Genomic DNA, 20,647 nt, shown 5'->3' on the forward strand with positions numbered 1-20,647 from the left:
AAGTTAGCAGAAGGAAAGAAATCATAAAGATCAGAGCAGAAATAAATGAAATAGAAACAAAGAAAACAATAGCAAAGATCAGTAAAACTAAAAGCTGGTTCTTTGAGAAGATAAGCAAAATTGATAAACCATTAGCCAGACTTATCAAGAAAAAGAGGGAGAGGACTCAAATCAATAAAATTAGAAATGAAAAAGGAGAAGTTACAACAGACACTGCAGAAATACAAAGCATCCTAAGAGACTATACAAGGAACTTTATGCCAATAAAATGGACAACTTGGAAGAAGTGGACAAATTCTTAGAAATGCACAACCTTCCGAGACTGAACCAGGAAGAAATAGAAACCAATCAATCACAAGCACTGAAATTGAAACTGTGATTAAAAATCTTCCAACAAACAAAAGCCCAGGACCAGATGGCTTCACAGGCGAATTCTATCAAACATTTAGAGAAGAGCTAACACCTATCCTTCTCAAACTCTTCCAAAATATAGCAGAGGCAGGAACACACGCAAACTCATTCTACGAGGCCATCATCACCCTGATAATAAAACCAGACAAAGATGTCACAAAAAAAGAAAACTACAGTCCAATATCACTGATGAACATACATGCGAAAATCCTCAACAAAATACTAGCAAACAGAATCCAACAGCACATTAAAAGGATCATACACCATGATTAAGTGGTGTTTATCCCAGGAATGCAAGGATTCTTCAGTATACGCCAGTCAATCTATGGGATACACCATATTAACAAACTGAAGGAGAAAAACCATATGATTTTCTCAATAGATGCAGAAAAAGCTTTTGACAAAATTCAACACCCATTTATGATAAAAACTCTCCAGATAGTAGGCATAGAGGGAACTTACCTCAGCATAACAAAGGCCATATATGACAAACCCACAGCCTACATCATTCTCAGTGGTGAAAAACTGAAACCATTTCCACTAGGATCAGGAACAAGACAGGGTTGCCCACTCTCACCACTATTATTCAACATAGTTTTGGAAGTTTTAGCCACAGCAATCAGAGACGAAAAAGAAATAAAAGGAATCCAAATCAGAAAAGAGGAGGTAAAACTGTCACTGATTGAAGATGACATGATACTATACATAGAGAATCCTAAAAATGCTACCAGAAAACTACTAGAGCTAATCAATGAATTGGGTAAAGTAGCAGGATACAAAATTAATGCACAGAAATCTCTTGCATTCCTATATACTAATGATGAAAAATCTGAAGAGAAATTAAAGAAACACTCCCATTTACCATTGCAACAAAAAGAATAAAATACCTAGGAATAAACCTACCTGAAGAGACAAAAGACCTGTATGCAGAACACTATAAGACACTGATGAAAGAAATTAAAGATGATATAAACATATGTAGAGATATACCATGTTGTTGGACTGGAAGAATCAACAGTGTGAAAATGACTATACTACCCAAAGCAATCTACAGATTCAATGCAATCCCTATCAAATTACCAATGGCATTTTTCACAGAACTAGAACAAAAAATTTCACAATTTGTATGGAAACACAAAAGACCCCTAAGAGCCAAAGCAATCCTGAGAAAGAAAAACAGAGCTGGAGGAATCAGACTCCCTGCCTTCAGACTATACTACAAAGCTACAGTAATCAAGACAGTAAGGAACTGGCACAAAAACAGAAATATTGATCATTGGAACAGGATAAATAGCCCAGAGATAAACCCACACACATATGGTCACCTTATCTTTGATAAAGGAGGCAAGAATATACAATGGAAAAAAGACAGCTCCTTCAATAAGTGGTGCTGGGAAAACTGGACAGCTACATGTAAAAGAATGAAATTAGAACACTCCCTAACACCATACACAAAAATAAACTCAAACTCGATTAAAGACCTAAATGTAAGGCCAGACACTATAAAACTCTTAGAGGAAAACATAGGCAGAACACTCCATGACATAAATCACAGCAAGATCCTTTCTGACCCACCTCCTAGAAAAATGGAAATAAAAACAAAAATAAACAAATGGGACCTAATGAAACTTAAAAGCTTTTGCACAGCAAAGGAAACCATAAATAAGACGAAAAGACAACCCTCAGAATGGGAGAAAATATTTGTAAATGAAGCAACTGACAAAAGGATTAATCTCCAAAATATACAAGCAGCTCATGCAGCTCAAAATCAAAAAACAAACAACCCAATCTAAAAATGGGCAGAAGACCTAAGAAGACCATTTCTCCAAAGAAGATATACAGATTGCCAACAAACACATGAAAGGATGCTCACGATCACTAATCATTAGAGAAATGCAAATCAAAACTACAATGAGGTATCACCTCACACCTGTCAGAATGGCCATCATCAAAAAAATCTAGAAACAGTAAATGCTGGAGAGGGTGTGGAGAAAAGGGAACCCTCTTGCACTGTTGGTGGGAATGTAAATTGATACAGCCACTATGAAGAACAGTATGGAGGTTCCTTAAAAAACTAAAAATGGAACTACCATATGACCCAGCAATCCCACTCCTGGGCATGTACCCTGAGAAAACCATAATTCAAAAAGAGTCATGTACCACAATGTCCATTGCAGCACTATTTACAATAGCCAGGTCATGGAAGCAACCTAAATGCCCATCGACAGATGAATGGATAAAGAAGATGTGGCACATATATACAATGGAATATTACTCAGCCATAAGAAGGAACGAAATTGGGTCATTTGTGGAGACGTGGATGGACCTAGAGTCTGTCACACAGAGTGAAGTAAGTCAGAACGAGAAAAACAAAAACTGTATGCTAACTCATATATGGAATCTAAAAAAAAAAAAATTTGGTTATGAAGAACCTAGGGGCAGGATAGGAATAAAGATGCAGACATAGAGAATGGACTTGAGGATACGGGGAGGGGGAAGGGTAAGCTGGGACGAAGTGAGAGAGTGGCATGGACATATATACACTACCAAATGTAAAATAGATAGCTAGTGGGAAGCAGCTGCATAGCACAGGGAGATCAGCTCGGTGCTTTGTGACCACCTAGAGGGGTGGGATAGAGAGGGTGGGAGGGAGACACAAGAGGGGGGCCATATGGGGATATATGTATACGTATAGCTGATTCATTTTGTTATACAGCAGAAACTAACACAACAATATAAAGCAATTATACTCCAATAAAGATGTTTTAAAAAAAACCTCACTGCCCCTCCCTGTGAGATGATTATACTTACTTAGCCTGTTGAACTCAGACATGCCCATGTGACCTGTTTTGGCTGATGAAATGTCTGAAGTGATATATGTCACTTCCAGGAAGAAGTTAAAAGCCAGTGCACGCCTCTGCCACAATGACCTGCAATGCTCTAGGTATAAAAGATGATCTTTTCAGCTTGGGTCGCTGAGTGAAGACAATGGGCAGCCAAGCTACAGCCAGCCCAAGATGGACATGTGGTGTGAGCAGAAAACTGTCCTTGGGAACATTTGAGGTGTGGAGGTTGTTTTTGCCACAGCATAACTAGCCCATCCTGAATGATGCACACGAGTATGCTGGTAGCAAAACTTGTCGCCCTTCTTGAGTTGTAGTTTCCTTCTGCACCCATCTAGTATATCTGATGAACTCTCACTGGACTCTTGGGAGGAGGCACCTTATCATAGTTATGTCTATACCCCCAGAAAATTAGCATAAGTTTTGACATTGAAAGATCTCCTTTTCTGGTTGTCCAGGAGCAGTCTGCTTACATAAATCAACAAGTACAATGGATCTACGTAACTCCAGTGTTGGGGCTGAATTTATGTATCTGCCTTCTGTAAAAAGAATATCACAAGTAGTCAGGGACTCAGTCCTTCTAGACAAATGAAAGAAGTTTGAGTGCTTATTGTTTCATGTTATCTCTTCCTAATGACCAATTATTGCTTTTATGTTCAGGAAATAATTGAGTGTCTACTCTGTACCCAGCACTGTGTAACACACTAAGAATATAGAAATAACTATTGAATCCTTTCCCAGAGAAACTTATAGGTGGTGAGTGAGACAAATAAGTAAAATATGAGTTGTCCTGACCTGGTAGAGTCTTAAATGGCTCCCCCACTGCCCATAAAGGATATAGACACCCATTAATAAATAGCTTTCTTTACCCTCTGTAGTCCAGGAAATCCTGGGACCTAGGCGAGTCCTGATAAAGACACTCTCTCAAGAGAGTCACCTGGGATGTTCAATGACTCCAATAGATTCTTGGCAGTTTTCTTACAGTCACTGCATCCAATCAATGGCTATTCTCTTTCCATTCTCTCTCTTCAATTCCTCTCAAATTCATTCCCTCCTTTCTTTCCCGTTGATACTGTTACTTCTTGACTTAATAACCTTGTATCTTCATCACTTTAATCCTTTCATGGCAATTTATGTTCATGTTTTGATTCACCTCCAAGATCCTGTTATTAGGGAAGAGGGTACCTGCCTAATTTGCTGCTGTATTCTTGACAGAGCCTACTCCAGATCTTTGTGTGCTCTAAGCATTGTATAAACTTATTGAATGAAATCTGAATCTTCACATAATACATTCCTCTTTGACAATATTGATTGTGAAGCTGATTCAAAAGGATAGGTTTTGCCTAATTGGAGACACCTGGAACCTTCATAATAACTCCAAATATAACAACTGCCACAGGCACTGCTGGGCACTAAAATCCAGCAAGAAAAATCATCCAAGTTGCTTCATGACTCATAACTCAGTCCATCAGTAGAATTGCATCTTTCTCTTCTTTAGTTCCTGACTCAGTTTCATCCCTGGATATCAGATTATTGGTTCCCTTATTAAGTAACTTCTAGTGTCCCCTCAGTGATACCTGTTATGAGCCCACTGATCTACCCACTATGACACTACCATCTGGATCTTCTTGCCCAAAGCCTGATGATAGAAAAAAATGCTTGTGTTCCTGTTCACCATGTACCCATATTTTATTTATGCCACATTCCAAGTCTGGTTTGCACTTCTTTATAAGAAGTCTGTTCCTTAGTTTTTAAAGGACTGTTTTAAGTGTCCCTTTAAAATCTCCTTGGCAAAAATAGTGCTTAATGATATAGGACATAGGATCTTCAAATTTAAATACCTTTGATCAGAATTGAGATAATAATTATTTTCTTTACTGATATATATTTTTGTTATTAAAATAAATGATGATATGAACATCTGATTTCAGAAATATATCAAGTAATAGTAAATGTCTATTTTCACTTCCCTTCCACCCAAAAGATAACCCACAGATAACCACTGATAACAGTTTAGTATATATTCTCCCAAACATTGTTCTATACATTTAAATATGTAAATGAATATATATAGCTATACATGCAACCTCCTCCACATAACTTGTACCTATATAGTTATTTTACATAAATGTAGTAACATCATAGATTATGTTTTTTAATTTTTTTTTTTTTTGGCTGGGCCACATGGCATGTGGGATCTTAGTTCCCCGACCAGGGATTGAACCTGCACCCCCTGCATTGGAAGTGCAGATTCTTAACCACTGGACCGCCAGGGAAGTCCCAACATCATAGATTATTAATTCAATCATTCAGCAAGTTATATTGACCCCCCCCTGCTAACTATCTTCTATGTACTGTTACAGGCAATGAGATACAACAATGAACAGAAGAATGCCCCTGGCCTCAAGGAACTTACATTCTAGTGGACATTCTGTTCAGTGTACATAATACACATATTATGCATAATAGTTTTCTACTAAAATGGAATCATACTATATGGATTATCTTACATCTTGCTTTTTTTTTAACTTGAAAATTTCTTGAAGCTCTTTCCATATCAGAACGTATAGTACATATACATCTAAATCACCATAACCAAATAATAGACTAGGAAAAAATATTTCATCATATAAAACAGACTAAGATTTTATATCCAGAATATATTTTTTAACTCCTACAAATTAATATAAAAATATATATATAAAAAACTGGCAAATATATAAAGATTAAGTCATTAAAAGAACTAAATACCTAACAAACCTTCAAAAATATGCTTGATATCACTAGAAATAAGGAAATTTTTAAATTTAAATCATATCCAAGTTCCACTTGAAACTTCCACTTCCAGCAAAGATGGAGTAACAAGGACCAGATTTACCCTCTGCCCAAAACAACTAAAAACTAGACAAAATAAATGTATTTAGAACAAAAACTTTCGGACGTTAGAATGAGATAGTGCAAGAAAGTGATATCTGAAAGAGAGGAAATAAAAAAGGTAAGACCAAGAATGGTCCCAACTTACTGTTGGGACCTGATTCCAGGTCACAATTCAGGGAGAACCCAAGTGTTGCCTGGCAATCTTCCTGAGTTGAAAAGACTGAGGAAATGGAGTTGAAAGTCTAGGAGGCCATGTTGGTTAGGGTTTTCAGGGCAGAGAACTAGAGAGGAGAAATCTGCATGAAGAAAACTCTGGAGATCTGCAGAGACCTCCCCTTGAGCCTTCAGATCAGCACATGCTTGTGAAAAAACCTGAGACCAGCAAAGTAAACTCCCAAAATGATTAAAAAGAATAAGCCTAAGAACTCACAAGGGCACTGTTTCTATTCCCACTCATCAGATTGGATAAAAAAGTAAAACCTAACTATATCCTGCCTGAAGTAAACTCATTTTAAATAGACAGAAATAGATTAAAATAATGGAAAATTATATGCCATGCATATAATTTCTTTCTAATTGAAAGAAATCTGCTGTCATCACTATACCAGTATAAAGGGGTCAGTATGCTAGGAGGACATAAAAATCCCAAATGCTTATGAACCTAACAGAGATTCAAAATACATAAAGCAAAAACTGATAGAACTAAAAATAAAAATAAATAATTTATAATTAATGTATTTCAATATTTTATTTTCAAATGTATAAATAAATCCACAATATATTATTGACATTTTTTTTTTTTTTTTTTTTTTATTAATTTATTTATTTATTTATTTTTGGCTGCGTTGGGTCTTCGTCTCCGCGCGAGGGCTTTCTCCAGTTGCGGCGGCCTCTCACTATCGTAGCCTCTCCCGCTGCAGAGCACAAGCTCCAGATGCGCAGGCTCAGTAGTTGTGGCTCACGGGCCCAGCCGCTCCGCGGCATGTGGGATCCTCCCAGACCAGGGCTCGAACCCGTGTCCCCTGCATTGGCAGGCAGACTCTCAACCACTGCGCCACCAGGGAAGCCCCTATTGACATTTTTTAAAAAATAAACAAAAACTTGCCTCTGGGATTGATAAAAGAAGTAGACAGAAAATCTAGAAGGATTTAAAACACTATCAACCAACTTGACCTAATTAACATTTGCAGAATACTCCAACCAGTGACAGCAGACTATATTTTTTTTTCAAGTGCATGGAGAACATTTACCAAGATGGACCATATTCTGAGCCATAAAACAGGTCTCAATAAATTTTAAAAGGTTCAAATCATACAAGTATGTTCTCTAAAATGGAGTTAAATTAGAAATCAACAACATAAGTAGAAAATCCAAAATTTGAAAACTAAATAATACACTTCTGAGTAATCCATGGATCAGAATATAAATCGAAGGGGAAATCAGAATGTACTTTAAACTGAAAGAAAATAAAAACATGCCTTATCAAAATTTGCAAGATGCTACTAAAGCAGTACTTAGAGGAAAATTTATAGCACTAAAACAGTTATATTAGAAAAGTAGAAAGGTCTCAAAACAGTGATTTCAGTTTCCATGTTATAAGATGAGAAAAAGAGCAAATTAAACCCAAAATGGACAAAAGAAAAGAAATAATTTTAAAAGAGCATAAATAAATTGAAAAAAGAATAAAAACCAATGAAACAAAAAGGTGATTATTTTGAAATATCAATGAAATTGATAACACTATAGTCAGACTGATCAAGAAATAGAGAAAAGACACAAAATTTCCAATCACAAGAATGTGAGATATAACTATAGATCTTACAGATGATAAAATGATAGATGGGAAATGTTATAAACATCTTATGTCAATAAATTCCACAACTTTGATGAAATGGAAAAATTTCTTGAAAAAAACTGTCAGAGTCTACTCAAGAAGAAATAGACGTCAGTAGGCTTATATTTATTAAAGAAATTAAATTTGTAATTTAAAACCTTCTTACAAAGAAAACCACAGGCATAGAAGGCTACACTGGTGAATTCTACTGAACATTTAAATAAGAAGTAATATCAATTCTACACAAACTTTTTCAGAAAATTTAAAAGGGGGTAATACTTCCCAACTCATTCTATGAGGCCAGCATTGCCTTGTTATCAAAACCTGACAAAGACATTCAAGAAAAGGACATACCAATATCCCTCAGTAATATAAACACAATAATTCTTTTTTTTTAATAGTTTGTTTTATTTATTTATTTTTGGCTGTGTTGGGTCTTCATTGCTGCTCCTGGGCTTTCTCTAGTTGCAGTGAGCAGGGGCTACTCTTTGTTGCGGTGCGCGGGCTTCCCACTGTGGTGACTTCTCTCGTTGCAGAGCACGGGCTCTAGGCATGCGGCTTCAGTAGTTGTGGCATGTGGGCTCAGTAGTTGTGGCTCACCAGCTCTAGAGCGCAGGCTCAGTAGTAGTGGTGCACAGGCTTAGCTGTTCCACAGCACGTGGGATCTTCCCAGACCAGACCTCGAACCTGTGTCCCCTGCACTGGCAGGCAGATTCTTAACCACTGCACCACCAGGGAAGCCCTAAATGCAATAATTCTTTATAAAATTTTAACAGCTTGAACCCAATGATAAAGGGATAACATAATCATGGCCAAATGTGGTTTATGCAAGCAGTATGCGATTACTTTACCATTTGATGTCAATCAATGTAGTTCATCATATTAACAAACTAAAAAAGACCATATGGTCATCTCAAGAATGAAAAAAACCAAAAAAAATTGACAAGATCAAAAATCCATTTCTAATAAAAACTCTCAACAAATTTAAAATAGGAGGAAATTTCTCAAATTGATAAAGGGCACCTATGAAAAACCTACAGCTAACACCATGGGTTTTTTTTATTTTATATATTTATTTATTTATTTATTTATTTATTTATTTATTTATATATGACTGTGTTGGGTCTTCGTTTCTGTGCGAGGGCTTTCTCTAGTTGTGGCAAGCGGGGGCCACTCTTCATCGTGGTGCACGGGCCTCTCACTATCGCAGCCTCTCTTGCTGTGGAGCACAGGCTCCAGACGCGCAGGCTCAGTAATTGTGGCTCACGGGCCTAGTTGCTCCATGGCATGTGGGATCTTCCCAGACCAGGGCTCGAACCCGCGTCACCTGCATTAGCAGGCAGATTCTCAACCACTGCGCCACCAGGGAAGCCCCTAACACCATATTTAACAGTGAGAGACTGAATGCTTTCCCCCTAAGGTCAGGAAAAAATAAGGGTGCTCACTGTTACTACTTCCAGTAAACATTGTACTAGAGGTTCTAACCAGTACAATAAGGCAAGAAAAAGAAATGAAAAAGCATGCAGATTGGAAAGAAGTAAAAAAATGTTTTTATTCATACAATATCACATGATCATCTATATAGAAAATTCCATGGAAAGTAGGAAAGGTTTAGCATGGTTGAAAGATACAAGACAAATATATAAAAATTAATTTTATTTCTACATACTTGTAAGGAAAATCAAAAACTAAAGTTACGTAAACTATGCCGTATTAGTTTTCTATTGCTGTTGTAACAAATTACGACAAACTTTGTGGCTTAAAACAACACAGATTTATTATCTTAAAGTTCTGTAGATTAGAAGTCTGATGTGTGTCTCACTGGGATAAAATCAAGGTTTGGCAAGGCTGTTTTCCTTTCTAGAAGCACTAGGGGTGAATCCATTTTCTGGCCTTCAACTCCTAGAGAATACTTGATTCCTTGGATCATAGCCCTCTTCCTCTAGCTTCAAAGTCAGCAAGTGATCTTGGATTTGGCAAAGGTTTCTTAGATACAACACAAAAACAAAAAGTATAAAAGAAAAAAATCAATAAAATGGATTTAATCAAAACTTAAAATTTCTGCTCTTCATAAAATACTATTAAAGAAGGAGGAGGAGGAGAAAACAAGCCAACAGACTGGAAGAAAATATTTGCAGAACATATATATCTGATGGAGGACATGTACCTAGAATATATAAAAAATTCTTACAACTCAATAATAAGACAAACCACCGAATAAAACAATGGGCAAAAAATTCAACCAGACACATCACCAAAGAAGATATGTATATGGCAGTTAAGCACCTGAGAAGATGTTCAACATCATTAGTCATTAGAAAAATGCAAATTAAAATGACAATGCAATACCAGTACACATCCACTAAAATAATTAAAAGTTGACAGAGTGCTGGAGAGGATGTAGTTCAACTGGAACTCTCACTGTGGGAATGTAAAATGTTATAACCATTTTGGAAAACCATTTGATTGTTTCTTTAAAAGTTCAACATAAACCTACCATACAACCTGGCCCTTTCATGCTTGGGTACGCAAGAGAAATAAAAGCATGTAGGCACACAATTCTAATAACCAAGACATTTGAGAACAGCCTAAATATCCATGAACAGGCAAATGGAAAATAAATTGTGGTATATCCTATAGTATGGACATATATACTCAGCAATAAAAAGGCATGAAGTGTTGATAAAACAACAACATGGATGAATCTTACAATAATTATACAGAGTAGAAGAAGCCAGGCTAAAAAGAAAACTTTTTAGTTCCATTTAAATAAAAGACTAGAAAATAGAATAATGATAGAAAGCAGATCAGTGGTTGCTTGGGGACAGTGTGGGGAGGGGATGGAAGAGGTAGTGAAGAGTTACAAAGGGGCAAAGGAAACTTTTAGAGGCAATAGTAATGTTTATTAGCTTGATTGTGGTGATAGTTTCTCATACACAACCCATACATAAACACACGAAGTCACATGTCAAGCATATTGTAGGTCAATTATATTTAAGTCAGCAAAATTGTAAGAATAAATAAATAAGTAAATAAATCCAAAGGAAACTATGTTCACTCACCAAGTAAGCAAAAACTAAAAGTCCTGTAGTGGAGATAGTATAAGGTTATGAACATTCTCATGCAGTGTTGGTTGGAGCTTAAGTCTCACAATATCTATCAATTAAAATGCACAATCTCTTTAAAACAGCAATGTCACTTTTTTTTAATGTATGTATGTATGTATGTATGTATGTATTTATTTATTTATTTATTTATTTATTTATTTACTTTTGGCTGCGTTGGGTCTTCGTTGCTGCGCGCAGGCTTTCTCTAGTTGCCGTGAGCGGGGGCTACTCTTCCTTGCAGTGTGCAGGCTTCTCATTGCAGTGGCTTCTCTTGTTGTGGAGCATGGGCTCTAGACATGCGGGCTTCAGTAGTTGTGGCACGTGGGCTCAGTAGTTGTGGCTTGCCAGCTCTAGAGTGCAGGCTCAGTAGTTGTGGCACATGGGCTTAGTTGCTCCGCGCGGCATGTGGGAACTTCCCGGACCAGGGATTGAACCCATGTGCCCTGCATTGGCAGGCGGATTCTTAACCACTGCGCCACCGGGGAAGTCCCAACAATTAAATTTACAGAAATATTTCCACATGGATACAAATATAAACATTGTTTATAATCACATAATCTTAAATGTCCATCAATAGCAGCATGATTAAATAAAGTATGAATTATCCATATCATGGAGTATATTTCTTTTTTAAACAAGTTTTATGATATAAACATCTATTTTAATTTTTGTTCTTAAAAGCATTACATAACTGAATTAGTTTTGTCCCCACATTGGATTTGTTTAACAGGGGATATATATATGTGGGATCAAATTTTATTTATTTGACAGATGTAAGTCACTCAGAAGAGCTCATTTTGATTTATTGAGTACATAATAATATGCCTTTCAAAAGAAAAACATGCTCATATATATTTGCTTGACAGATTGAAATGCTGCAGAACTAGCACTTTGTTCTTTCAGAGAGACGAGAGACTATATATTATATATATATGTATATAATGTGTTCCTGGCCTAATCATCCAAGTAAATCCAAAGGAGTTTTTCTAGGTTCTTGAATAAATATTACTCATTTTATAATTTTCCATTAAAGTAAAATATAAATATCACCTACATTTTATACATATCATCTATAAACCAGTAATTGGAGTATAAATATATGCAAATTATTTACACTCATGTACTCACACCTACTATCAAAAAGCCCAACAATAGCTAGGACATGAGTGGAATTTCCTTTTTAATTCTGAGGCTTCTATTACACTTATTTTCCCATATCAGTTCTAGACTGTGTCTCAAGCTGGTAATCTTGTAAATTTTGCTTTCCTTGGTTTGCTTCACAACCAGATTTTGCAGTTTAATGGGCCTTAATATATTTAGCTATGTGATTGGTCTTCACCAGCAAGGGTCAAGGGAACCAACATACTTCCTGATTCACTAATGCCTGAGGGAGTGGCAGCAGACATCCATGGCACATGACTGCATTGGAAACTGTGCTTGAGATGAAAAGTCAGCTTGCCTTCTTCAGGCTCTGTTGGGGTTTAGCTTCCACCTGCTTCTTCCTGGGGAATATGAAGCAAGACCTAGGGGTTTAGGCCAGCATCAAGGTGAGAGCAAGACGGCAACAAAACCAAAGTCATATGTGAGAAGCAGTGATTAGAGCAAACATTCAGATTCTCAGCAGTTTGGAGCACAGATGAAAGCCAAGAGATTCAAATGAGAAACTGGAGGGCAAAGCTGTTGTAACTCAGCTTTGTAAACTCAGGAATGAGACATCATAGTCCTCTTAGCCACACAGAGCAAGACAGGGCAGAGTGAAATGAGCTGGAGAAAAGCATCTCCAAAGGTGATGGCAGATGAGGAACTGGAAACCAGGCAGAGTTCCTGACCAAGCAAGGCAGGATCCCAGCCTGAAGGCAAAGACAGAGACATAAGTGTTAACAGGTTACCCTTCCCCAGTGTAGACAAGGATGCCGGACTTTATTCAACAAGTATTTATTGAGCATCTGTTACATGCCAGGCATTGTTCCAGGCACAGGGGAAGGGCCATCTGGACAGAATCTTAACCCTGTATCCTGGGCCAATGTAAGAGGGCTGAGGAGAGTCTGTGATTGAGGAGAGAGATATATGGGGCCCAGGATTTGCCCTTAGAGAAGCAGTTTACAGGTCTCTTTGGCAGTCAAGGGGAGTTAGTGTAAACAGGAACTCAGGAGTTGTAACAAGACCTTCAGATAATTCAGTTTAGCAGCAGAACTTTGATAAAACACTGCAAGAGCAAGTTGGGGAGGACTACTTACTTTCATTCTGCCTTTATAGGCATCTGCTTAGGAACTGAGCTGTTTTTGAGCCCATATTCCCACATTAGCAGGGAGTTTGGGGGCATGGGGTACCAGCAATAGCTAATCCAATTGTCAAAACTCAGGGAAAACTGTAACAGGAAAAATGAGATTGAGGATGACAAAAGGGAGCCGGCAGGTCCAAGCCCTGTCCAAGAGAACCCAGGGAGGTTGCAGCATATAAAGAGGGTAGAACAGGTGAGCAAGCATCCAGGCAAACATCCAGGTGGCAGGTACTGCTCAGGAATAAAGGACAGTCTTATATGGATAACCACTGCATTGCCTTAACGTAGAGTACTGGGAATAGCCAAAGAAGGAAAAGGAAACCTGCAATTAGAGTTGGGAGGGAAGGGACCACAATCACAGATGTAAAACACGTAGCACAGTGCCAGACACACAGTAGGCTTCAGTTCATGACAGGCACATTCATTAGCTATCATTGTTTTAACCTGAGCAATGTCCCAATACAAACCAGGTAATCACAGATCTTCACTCTGACTGGCCTTCACATTCAAAGCCTATAGGAGAATGGCCTGCCCAGGATTTTGACCCCCAAATTACTTTCTTTACAGAAAATAAAGGGTCTTTGCTGAAGAATACAACTATAATATGTCCATACTCTCTTCAAAAGATGGGATTCTCTTCTTCTGAGTATACCTTCAACTCTGACTCCAGCACCAAATGTTGCTAGGGAAGAAGATTAAATCAAAAAGCACTGGTGAGCCTCTGGGATTATCTACAGATTTCATTCATGCAGGTTCTATTTCCTTCCATTAATATTGGTAACTGAGAAATGCCTGCTCAATATGTCATGTTTATGTTATAGGAGCCTTCTAATGGGCCAAGGAAAGAAACCCAGAACTTGTTGTGGTGGAATTTAATACAATCTTTAGTTCCACTAGCATGAACTCCAGCTGCACACATGTATTTTGAAAGAATTCTTAACCAGGGTGAGCCACTAAGCTTTTTTTGCCCAGCCTCAAAAGACCTCCCCTCTCTTCACATGGACCCACCTTCTCCACTTAATACAGACAACATAAATATTTAATTTCAAACAGCAGATTTCTAAGTTCCTCCAAGGACTAGCAAAACCTAATTAATGTCGAGAATCTTTGTGGCAGAACTACCAGCCTGACACCCTGCCCGGATTTATATTTCATCATGTGCCCAAAGTCTGAACTTGCTGCAGAACTGGTGTCTCTCCTCTCTTTGTGACTGTCACAACGCCAAGGTGCCATTCAGGTCAATGCATTAACCTATGGGTCAAGCAGAGCTGAGCAAGCCAATGGCAAAACCCTGGGTGAGCTACGCATTAGGAGGCAGGTGCTGATGGTGTCAAAGACCACACATCCGAATGCCTATATTTGACCAGTAAGATCTATGTGGCTGCTTCACTCCCCAGGAAGGAGAATTGCCATGGACATGGAAACAGCCGACGGGCATGTTCTATGGATAGCTGTGCTGCAACAACCTAGAAAGTTCACGTTATCGTTATAAGGTAGCAATTTCAGAAAGTTTTGAAGTCAGCATTTGTTTTCTTTTTTTCCCTAAACCCTGCTGTTGGTGCACAGGGACACAGGAAATCCTAAAACAGCCACTGTTTTCTTTATCTTGGTATTAGCAGGCAACATGAAGAAAACTTTGTTGGAAAATTTCCACTTTGAACGGCAAGGGATTTAGTGTTTATTCCAATTTCTCTCTCCCTCCTCCCTTTCTGAGAGGGGAGTTCACTCTTAAGTTGAAAAGCAACCAGCCACAAAAGCATTTCCAGATACAAAGCCACGGGGTATATCCCGGCCTTTGGAGAGAGTCTCCCAGGTTTCTAACCACAGCCGGTTTTATGTTCCGTGCATCAATCCACACTCGTGATTGTTACTGTACACCTGTGTGTCATTCAGAGGTTCACCCAGCTCAAGCAAATAATATTTTAAAACTGCACTGATCGAGAAAAAAAAGTTCAGGGAAAGGGATTTCCTAGCTCTCAAATAAAAATGTGCAGTGGAGCGCTTACTAAGTAAACAGAAAACATGGGCAGCTGAGAAATCAATTTAGCTGAACAAACAATGTTCCATGTAATGAACTACTAATTATCCTTTTATGCCATGTCAGTCTGAGTGATTACAGAGCTGTGCAGTTTAATTTGACGTTTGAGCATTGCCTTGCTCCATTAGCTTCATATAAAGCTACAACTCATTCAAAAAGTGGGGGGGTGTCTGTATTTATCTGGAACTAAGTAAGCACCTGTATTAATAATAAGAGGAGCATCTCAAAATCTTTTTAAAAATATGTTTTTCATATGAGAATAAATAAAGCATTGTGAACCTAAGGAGTGTGGAGATCAAATCGGTACCTTCTGGTCAGTAGATGAAACACCTTGAAGCAGTGACATGCCCTGGGCTCATCGCGGTAACGCTGGCTCTTGAAAATGCCACCACCGCCAGCTGACGCTTACCTTGCTCCCCATCCCCAGGCTTCAATCAGCTGCAGGACTATGGAGCCCAACCAACAAGAGGATGAAGAGTGGGGGTGAAATGAGGAAGGAGCCCTTTTTCAAACTAGATTCATTAAATTGTAAGAATCATTTTTTAAAACTGAACCTGTGTTGTAGTGAGAATACAATCAAGGGGATTAGAACCCTTGACTTCCCCTGCCTTTCTCATTGTATCACACAGTGAGTGAAATGGTTAAGGGAGTAAATGGTGATCTGGGAATTCTTCTTTCATTCCATCCAATTCAACAAGTTTGCGTTGAGTTCCAGCCATGCACCTGAGCTAAGTGTTGTGGTAGATAACGATACAACCCATGTCCTTAAAGAACTGGACAATCTTGGATTTCCCTGGTGGCGCAGTGGTTAAGAATCCACCTGCCAATGCCAGGGACATGGGTTCGAGCCCTGGTCCGGGAAGATCCCACATGCCGCGGAGCAACTAAGCCCGTGCACCACAACTACTGAGCCTGCGCTCTAGAGCCCATGAGCCACAACTACTGAGCCTGCATGCTGCAACTACTGAATCCTGTGTGCCTAGAACCCATGCTCTGCAACAAGAGAAGCCACTGCAGTGAGAAGCCCACGCACCTCAACAAAGAGTAGCCCCCGCTCGCTGCAACTGGAGAAAAATCCCACGCACAGCAACAAAGACCCAATGCAGCAAAAAAAATTTTTTTAAGTAAAAAAGTAAATAAATAAATTTATTTAAAAAAAAAAAGGATTGGGCAATCTTTAATACTTGAGCCATCTTCTATTTCTTCAACTTGCTGAGCAAGGAAAACCAGCCATCCTAAGCTGTGATTCTCACCTTTGGCTGCACATTGGAATCACCTGGAGATCCCAAACAAACAACAACAAAAAAGTCTGACACCTGGATCCCAAACCCAGAGATTCTAATTTGATGGTCTGTGGGGCAATGGGAGAATCACGATTTTTAAAGCATCTCAGGTGAATCTAATTGGAAGCCACTGTTGCAATCCACTGCTATGTTGACTAAAGTTTTATCTTCAAATTATGGCATTTACTCAATCCACAGATATTTATTGAGTACTTGGGAGGAATTTATGTGGTATGGGAAAGATATACAGTGGTGATACAAGGATCCCCAAGAGAGGGAAGAATCACCCACCTTTTCAGAAAACATTATAGCTAGAATTGTACAATACCTCAGAAAGAATGATCTCAATTACTGCCCACAACAACCCTGAAGTGAGATATCCCTATTTCCATTTAACAGATGGGAATGAGGCCTAGCAAGATTAAGTGGCTCACTTAAGGACGAACATTTAGTCAGTAACAAACTGGGACTTATAAGAAACATAGAATTTTAGAGCCAGATGAGATCTCAGTGGTGACCTAATTCAAACCCTTCATTTTTCTGGTGAGTGCTCTGAGTTTTAGAGAAATTTAGTGACTTAACTAACCAGTAGTCAAATGGCTTTTAAAGCCCTAAGACTAAAACCCAGTTTCCCAATTCCCAGTTCAGTGTTTTTACCTGAGCAATAGATTGCATCTCCAAATGGTCAGCTCTGGTCACTAGACAACTAAATGAGGAACAGGGTTCCAAATCTCATTTGTTTTAGTCTCACATCAGACTGATGATTAAGGAAACAAATCCACTGCTTGGCACTTAGTTGTCAAGCTAGTTAAGAAAAGTAAGTAAATAGAATAATACTGTCAATTAAATCTGTGATAAGAGCCTTTTCCAGGATCCCAAATCCCAAATCCTTGACCAACTGCATGCCTGTGGCCTACTCCTTCTCCCTGGCTATATCTAGGATACTTAGGTAATTATGTTCTTTATTTCTAGCTAAGTCTGCTCTTATCCATCCTGGATGCGCATTAGAATCACCTGGTGTGAAATAAACCCACGCACATATGGTCACCTTATCTTTGATAGACGAGGCAAGAATATACAATGGAGAAAAGACAGCCTCTTCAATAAGTGGTGCTGGGAAAACTGGACCGCTAGATGTAAAAGAATGAAATTAGAACACTCCCTAACACCATACACAAAAATAAACTCAAACTCGATTAAAGACCTAAATGTAAGGCCAGACACTATAAAACTCTGAGAGGAAAACATAGGCAGAACACTCCATGACATAAATCACAGCAAGATCCTTTCTGACCCACCTCCTAGAAAAATGGAAATAAAAACAAAAATAAACAAATGGGACCTAATGTAACTTCAAAGCTTTTGCACAACAAAGGAAACCATAAATAAGACGAAAAGACAACCCTCAGAATGGGAGAAGATATTTGTAAATGAAGCAACTGACAAAGGATTAATCTCCAAAATATACAAGCAGCTCATGCAGCTCAAAATCAAAAAAACAAACAACCCAATCTAAAAATGGGCAGAAGACCTAAATAGACATTTCTCCAAAGAAGATATACAGATTGCCAACAAACATATGAAAGGATGCTCAAGATCACTAACCATTAGAGAAATGCAAATCAAAACCACAATGAGGTATCACCTCACACCTGTCAGAATGGCCATCATCAAAAAATCTAGAAACAGTAAATGCTGGAGAGGGTGTGGAGAAAAGGGAACCCTCTTGCACTATTGGTGGGAATGTACATTGATACAGCCACTATGGAGAACAGTATGGAGGCTCCTTAAAAAACTAAAAATAGAACTACCATACGACCCAGCAATCCCACTCCTGGGCATATACCCTGAGAAAACCATAATTCAAAAAGAGTCATGTACCACAGTGTTCATTGCAGCTCTATTTACAATAGCCAGGATATGGAAGCAACCTAAGTGTCCATCGACAGATGAATGGATAAAGAAGATGTGGCACATATATACAATGGAATATTACTCAGCCATAAAAAGAAAGGAAATTGAGTTATTTGTAGGAGGTGGATGGACCTAGAGTCTGTCATACAGAGTGAAGTAAGTCAGAAAGAGAAAAACAATTACCGTATGCTAATACATATATACGGAATCTAAGAAAAAAAAATGGTTCTGAAGAATCTAGGGGCAGGACAGAAATAAAGATGCAGACATAGAGAATGGACTTGAGGACACAGGGAGGGGAAGAGTAAGCTGGGAAGAAGTGAGAGAGTGGCATGGACATATATACACTACCAAACGTAAAATAGATAGCTAGTGGGAAGCAGCCACATAGCATAGGGAGATCAACTCGGTGCCTTGTGTCCCCCCAGAGGGGTGGGATAGGGAGGGTGGGAAGGAGATGCAAGAGGGAGGAGATATGAGGATATATGTATATGTATAGCTGATTCACTTTGTTATAAAGCAGAAACTAACACACCATTGTAAAGCAATTATACTCCAATAAAGATGTTTAAAAAATTAATTAATTAAAAAATAAATGAAAAAAGAAAGGAAAGGAAGGAAGGAAGAAAGAAAGAAAATCACCTGGTGTGCTATTGAAAAATATCCAGGCCTGGAACCCTCCTACACTGTTGGTGGGAATGTAAACTGGTACAGCCACTATGGGGAACATTATGGAGGTTCCTTTAAAAAACTAAAAATAGAGCTGCTATATGATCCAGCAATCCCACTCCTGGGCATATATCCAGAGAAAACCATAATTCAAAAAGATACATGTACCCCAATGTTCATTGCAGCACTATTTACAGTATCCAGGACATGAAAGCAACCTAAATGTCCATCAACAGAGGAATGGATAAAGAAGATGTGGTACATATATACAATGGGATATTACTCAGCCATAAAAAAGGACGAAATAATGCCATTTGCAGCAACATGGATGGACCTAGAGATTGTCATACTGAGTGAAGTAAATCAGACAAAGACAAATATCATATGATATCACTTGTATGTGGAATCTAAAAAAAGGCTAAAAATGAACTTATCTACAAAGCAAAAATAGAGTTACAGATGTAGAAAATAAACTTATGGTTACCAGGGGGTAAGGGGGGTTGAGGGATAAATTGGAAGACTGGGACTGATATATACACACTACTATATATAAAATAGATAACTAATAAGGACATAACTGTATAGCACAGGGAAGTCTACTCAGTACCCTGTAATGGCCTATATGGGAAAAGAATCTAAAAAAGAGTGGATATATGTATATGTATAACAGATTCACTTTGCTGTACACCTGAAACTAACACAACATTGTAAATCAACTATACCCCAATAAAAATTTTAAAAAAAGAAAAAAAATACCCAGGCCTGGACCACGTCTCCAGAAATTCTGATTTAATTGGTCTGGTGTGAGTTCTGAGTATTTTTAGAAGCTCCGCAAGTGATTCTGATGTGTACCGGGTTAGACCATTGACTCCGGGAGTTGCCCTCAAATATACTGGACCACCCATGGTCCTCAGGTGCTCTTCATCCCCAGAGCAGAAGACCAGAGTGGGAGGAGGCCTAGTGTCCTCCTCTATGTCTTTTCTCCCCCAGAGTCGACCATGGTTCTTCCCTGGCCTTCCAAGACAGAAAGCAGTTTCTCCCAAGTAAGAGAGGATCAGGCCTCATTTTAAAGCACAGCATTTTTTTTTACATTCTACAAAATACCTAGCCAATACTCCTCAAACTGTCAATGTTGTGAAAAACAAGGAAAGACTGAGAAACTGTCACAGAACAGAGGAGACTAAGGAAACATGGCAAATAAATGGAATATAGTATCCTAGATTGGATCCTGGAATAGGAAAGGACATTAATGGAAAAACTGGTGAAATGAAGTCTAGAGTTAACAGTCATTTACCAATTTGGTCTTCTGTTTTTGACAAATGTACCATGATACTGTAAGATCGCAACATGAGGGAAAACTGAAACTGGTTGAGGGGTACAAGGGAACTCT

General features: G+C 38.4%; 1 long non-coding RNA gene across 1 annotated transcript in view; it reads right to left on the bottom strand.

Annotated features, from left to right (window-relative positions):
• Positions 1–7,018: 7,018 nt before the first annotated feature.
• LOC309660589 overlaps positions 7,019–20,647 on the bottom strand; it is a 203,726-nt gene continuing 190,097 nt past the window's right edge. The window contains exon 7 of the long non-coding RNA XR_014263483.1: positions 7,019–7,200. This is a non-coding gene — a long non-coding RNA (uncharacterized lncRNA). The remainder of the gene's footprint in view (positions 7,201–20,647) is intronic.

The sequence above is a fragment of the Balaenoptera physalus genome, assembly GCF_965194825.1.
Source record: "Balaenoptera physalus genome assembly, chromosome: 4".
Taxonomy (NCBI): Eukaryota; Metazoa; Chordata; class Mammalia; order Artiodactyla; family Balaenopteridae; genus Balaenoptera; species Balaenoptera physalus.